At 38.5% G+C, this 6,000-nt stretch overlaps 1 protein-coding gene across 3 annotated transcripts in view; it reads right to left on the bottom strand.

Annotated features, from left to right (window-relative positions):
• The window catches only part of EEA1 (early endosome antigen 1), a 68,786-nt gene that overhangs the window by 23,256 nt on the left and 39,530 nt on the right, over nucleotides 1-6,000 (bottom strand). The window lies entirely within an intron of this gene.

The following is a 6,000-nucleotide window of genomic DNA, read 5'->3' as shown; positions in this document are numbered from 1 at the left end:
GACATCTGATTGGCTAATTGCTATTTCCGCATTATGAGCTGTCATTTGCAAAGTTTGGTTAAACTTGTGAACTGTCAGCTGTTTCTGAGTGTGGCACACAATCCGCTTTAATCTGCAGAAGACTTCAGCTTTTTTAGTTAAAATTATCATCCGCTGTAATCATTTTTGGTAAGTATAATATTATAAATCGATTTTATGTCTTAGCTTTTGTTTTTGGAAGTTTTTAAGATCACAGAATCCATGATGTGTTCTTGTTACTGGTGTGCTGGAATCTATATCGTTACATTCAATGGAAACTCCCAGGCCCTTCGGATCACTCAATCGTGGATCGAGTGTTGGACTCGGGAACGTACATCTGACGATCGAATCCTCTAACACCGATTTCATTATTCATTTATCACTTTTAGCTGTCGCTGATAAGGCCCTGATCGTGTGTACAAATCGACGGTAAATAATCAATTCATTTTTCCACGGGCCTGGTGAAAAAAAAAAACACCGGTCTGTGGCAAAATGGGAACTCTGTAAAAATTACTTTGGACAAGTTTAATTGGTTCAGAACCTTTTAAAAATATTTTACTGGTATGGATAATGCTTCGGCCATTCGGATCCGACGAATTACCGCATTGTACCGCAATGTAACAAATTTAAAGTTCCACTGCCCTTTAAAAAGCCTCAATTAATATTATTTTTTTATAATATATTATTATTTATGTCCTCTTTTAACGAGTTAGGCCTCACCAAAGACAAAAGGAAAACAATTGTCAATTATTGTTCGCCAAAAAATGTGAAGTTTTGATATACAAAATATTAACCCTTTGGCCGCCGACAAACTGCCGCTTGTAACAATGAAGCCTTCATTGTGGTAGTTTGTCACTTGGGGAGTTGTTCAAGTTTGTCGGTGCACAATTGTTTTCCTTTGGTAAAATGGTTCTCAAAAGACATGAAAATAACTTTATATTATTAAGAATAATATTAATTGAGGCTTTTTAAGGGCAGTGGAACTTAAAATTTGTTACAAGCTGCTTTGAACACTGGTGTACTAAATTGTTTATATTTTCTAAAATAAGGGTGATGTCCAATGCTGTGATGTCCACATACAATTTGTGTGGAAAGAATGGGAAGAGACCTTTCCGGAACCTGAATTTTTATAAAGTTGTCAGAGGTTATTAACTCTGCTAAATGACAGTTTATAATGTGCATGACTTGAGCGTAATTCACATTGCAAGTCTTGTTTGATGATCATAAAGCCCAATATATACGAAGTGGAAATTCTTATTATTTTTCAGACAGTGCCATGACTAGTCAGCCAAAAGCAACAGAGGCGGCTGTGGACACTGCCGTATCACAACATTTGAAATATGCCCCTGATCGGCGTGGAGGTGCGGGCAGGAACAAGCCCTCATCTATCTATAATTCCTGCAATCTCTGTGTGTGTGTGGCTGTGTGTCTGTGTGTCTGTGACCGCTGTTTCTTAACAACCACTGGCCCAATGTAATTGAAACTTGCCAGCTATATTGCTGGGGACCTGAGTATGTGCCTTTTCAAGGTTTGATATTAATTGGCCAAGTGCTTCCCAAGTTATGGCCATTTATTTACCAAACCAACTGCGTAGGCGTGGCCGATGGGGAAGAGATCCTCAGCCGCATTCCCCATTACAGGTTACAACGTACGGACTTCCAGATAGTGATGACTTACTGTATTCTCATAATTTATCAATTTCTTATGCGCATTTATAGATAAACACAATGCCCCAATGCAGTCGTCGTTTATGAGAGTGAAGGAACGGCCTGTGTGTTTGTTTGAAAGTTTTATTTTTTATATATATTTTTTTTTACGCACGCACAATTTTTTTTTTTACATTTATTGTAATAACGAGTAACAGCAACACGCTGTTCCAGCCATCCACGTCCTTGATTATTAAGAATTTGCAGCATAGTTAATTGTAATGTTGTATGGTGGAAACCCAGCCTAATATAAGTTTACATTGTGAAAATATTTACATGTAATTTTATGCATTATGAAGTTATTTTATTTTCTTGTGAAATTAAGATTGAAAACACCCAACAAATTAATTTTTTGGTGCTTTGGACTTATTTATGCGAGATGCATTCAAAATTGTGTTTTCATACTTAATGATGTTAGATTTACATTTTTTCTTTGTATGAATACACACACATAGATATATATATATATATATATATATATATATATATATATATATATATATATATATATATATATATATATATATATATATATTTGGTCTCATTGATTTGCCTGATTGTAATTCAGTTTTATATAATTTTATGCACTGTTCATATCATGTCAAGTATCAACTGTTTAAGTCTTTTTGCACCTCATTCTATTGATACCTGCTGTGGGACATGAGTAAAAATATTTCTAAACTATATATATCATGGAGAAATTCTATCACAAAGGTGTTTGACTTCCCAAGTGGGACCCATATTGTACTCTTTTACCAGTCATTGCTGAATTTCTACCTATTGAATGTCAACTATACGTCATATAGCAAAATTTATATGTGGTTCTTGGTCTTCTCATAATTCTTACCTGAGGTTGCTTAATTATGAATCTTGTTACAATGGGTAGTATGTCATCAGTAGCTAAAACTTTTAATTACATTTTATATAAATGTAAGTTAAAGGTCAATACCTTTTATGCTCCTAATGCCCATAATGTATGCAAGCATAGAATTATCAGCAGTTTTACTAACACTGCATGATGATGTTGTTGTACTTAAAGGTGCCTTTGTGCAGTCAATTATATTTGAGAGAGAAGAAGCTCCATAGTTCCTCTCTGGAGCAGAACTTTCTGAATTTGAATTGTTAACTGTGCTTTGCACAAAGTGAATTTGTCAAAAAGGTATTTACGACTTTTACCCATGTGGTATTTATTTTTATTCCCCATTTTTAGTATATGATTCTCAATTGCAATGGTATCTACTTTTATTTATTGTACGTTTCTATTTGAGTGTGCTTTTTTGGTACGAATGAAGATATTATTATTGTTAATACTGCTTGTATATTTTTGCTGCAATCATGCTCTGCGTGATACGTGATAAATTATTATGAATTACAGTTGTTTTCAAGTTGTGGTCATTATGTGTTACTGTGCAACGTAATGATGTTGCAATACAACTTCAATGTTTTGATAATGGCACCGGTAGAACAGCGGTGCTCCGCTAGCCCCAGACCTACGGGTCGAGGGCTCCATCCAGCTGGAAGCTGAAGGGTGTCATGCACTGCAATGTTCGTTTCTTTGGCGTGCAAAGAAAAGGGTAAAAACAAAAACTCCATTTTATGAACGTTGTGATAAAGTTGAAAAATAACGTCATGCTTCAATGTTGTGACAACGGTGAAATCTGACGTCATGGGTGTTGCAAATACAACTTCCCACTAACCCAATTCTGACGTCAGGTACAACCAGAACACGACGCTGCAACAACGTCAGATTTCAACCTTGTCACAACGTTGAAATATGACGTCATGGGTGTTGCAAAAACAACTTCCCACTGACCCAATTCTGACGTCAGGATTGAACCGGCAAATGATGTTGCAACAACGTTGTGTGCCTGCTGGGTCCTGTGCTCAAGTTTGGAGCAATCTTATTGGCCGGCATCTGGGATAAGTGCCTGAATTTGCTGGGTAACCCCATACTGGACTTTTCATAGAACAAAGGATGAATAAAACCCTGTTACCAGATGCCATCAAATTTCTAATTTTGTGATACATGTAGCAGAAAAATAAAATTAAAATTTAACCTCCCCTCCAAACCCACCACACCCCCTTAAGAGTAAAGTCTGTCTTCTGAAGGTTTCCTGGAATAATGTGTACATCCTTGAGAGGCCAATGGCTGAAAGAGCAGAGGCCATCAAACTGTGTGAGAGGGAGAGAGGGAGAGGAATAAGCCCTGTGGCTTTACTTCTTCATGGGAAATGCCAGTGAGAAGAACTTTGGAGTCCACATTATCCAAGAATGAGAAGTGTAGCAGAGCACCAGCCCAAAAGGAAAGCAATATTCCAATGAGTAAGGGACAAAGGCCTCATCTGCCATAAGGTCAGAATTCCAAAGGAAAAAAAAGTTGGCAGTATGAAAGCCAGAGAATACCAAATCCATATATGGCTCTGACCATTGAAAGTCAGCTCTGCTTCATAATCTTGGGGGGGGGGGGGAAGCGGGGGGGGGGTCATCACTGATGGATGGTGAGGCCCAGATGTTTGAGGGATTTAACTTTTTTCAGTGGCTGATCAAGGCAGTGGATAAGTGGGTTCACGAGGAGCTGCTTTCAGATTCGGTGAGAATGTGAGACTTACCAAGATTGAGTGGCATGTTCCATGTTTTGACCAAGCAGATAATAATTTAGATTTTCTGGGAGGGATGCAACAACTGCTAGGCTGTTGTTGAGATAGGATATTATACATTTATTGAGAAAGACAAACAGAGAGGAAGAAACAAAAAGAAAGAAAAAGATGAGGGGAAAAAAAAAGAGACAGACAGACAGAAAGAGACAAGACAAAAAAAAGAAGAAGAAGAAAAAGAAGATTGAGGTAGCGAGAGAGACCGAGTACACAAAAATCAAGACTTGCAGGTTGCGTTATATAATTACTAGAGGGGTTATATGGCAATGGCCAGAGAGGTGTGAGGTTTGGGGGGGGGGAGTAGGGGGAAGGTAGTTGTGGTGGGAGTGGGTACCCGGCGCTGCCCAACTGGGTGAGCTTTTCCCAGCAGTGGTTTTGGGATGTATTGGACATTGAAAAGCTATGGAGTTATACCACAAAAAAAACACTCATGGTGGTTACTTTTTGCCTGCGGGCCGGCAGCAGCACTGCTTGACCTCGTATTCCAATATACACTTTAAGCCTCAAAAGGCCAATGGCCAATGGGTGGTAGGTAAAAAACACTTGCCCAGATTCTGAAGGACCTACACCTGTATCTATATCTGTATCAATACTTTACAAACGCTCAAACAATGGGGCTATTTATGGACAGTGGTTGGGAGGGGGGGGGGGAGCAGAGGTAATCTAATTTGTATAATGGGCTTCATTGACCAACACTACCACACTCAGACTGCCTAAAATAGTTTTTAAAACTTTGAGGTTTGGGGCAATCTTCACATTTTCAGGGAGGAGGTTCCATTCACGAATTGTACGTGGGTAAAGATAAAATTTATGTGAGACTCCTTATATTCCTTAGACTCGACTCGGCGCGCACTCCTTATATTCCTGGCAGACACGATGACCACGACGACCACTCCTCCCATCATCATGCCCCGCCCTGCATGCCCGCAGGCTATACCACAGTAATAACCTTTATTAAAGCTTGCTCTTATGCAGAAATATGAACTAAACAAACATCGGGAGCTGTGCTACGGTTAAATGGGAGCTGTGCTAAATCTGGGGCTTTTGGTGCTATGGTTTGGCCATGAAAGAATAATGCACAAACAAACACACAAACACTTAAAAAGATTTACAAGATAAAACTCCACAGGAACACCGGGAAAGGATAAAGACAATTACACACTAAAAATTCCTTAAAATCATGCAAGTTGGACCTGATAATCAAAATATACCCCAAGAAGCAGAACAAACAAATATATCAACACTGTTTCACATCCAATTAACAAAATGAGAGTCTGAGATAACAAGAGTCCACCAAGTTTTGTCCGAATCCATCCATAACTGTTTCAGATATTGCGCTATGTATCGTTTTCGACCCATCACTTAATGGTGAAGAATCACTGAAAAAATTCTCGGATCCGGATCTTCACCAATATCGAATCAATTCGTCCTCATTACATATCCAACCTGCCCACCAAGTTTCGTCTGAATCCGTCCACAACCTTTTGAGATATCCTGATATATGTCATTATTGACCCTATCTCTCAATGGTGAAAAAAAAATCACTTAAATTCTCAGATCCATATCCGGATTCAGAGCTTCACCAAAATCTAATGATTTCGGCCTTGCTGCATGATCAAGCT

Source organism: Eptatretus burgeri, chromosome 9 (genome assembly GCF_056783735.1).
Source record: "Eptatretus burgeri isolate ZD-2024b chromosome 9, Ebu_testis_v1, whole genome shotgun sequence".
NCBI lineage: Eukaryota > Metazoa > Chordata > Myxini > Myxiniformes > Myxinidae > Eptatretus > Eptatretus burgeri.
This window is presented reverse-complemented; position numbering and strand designations above follow the sequence as displayed.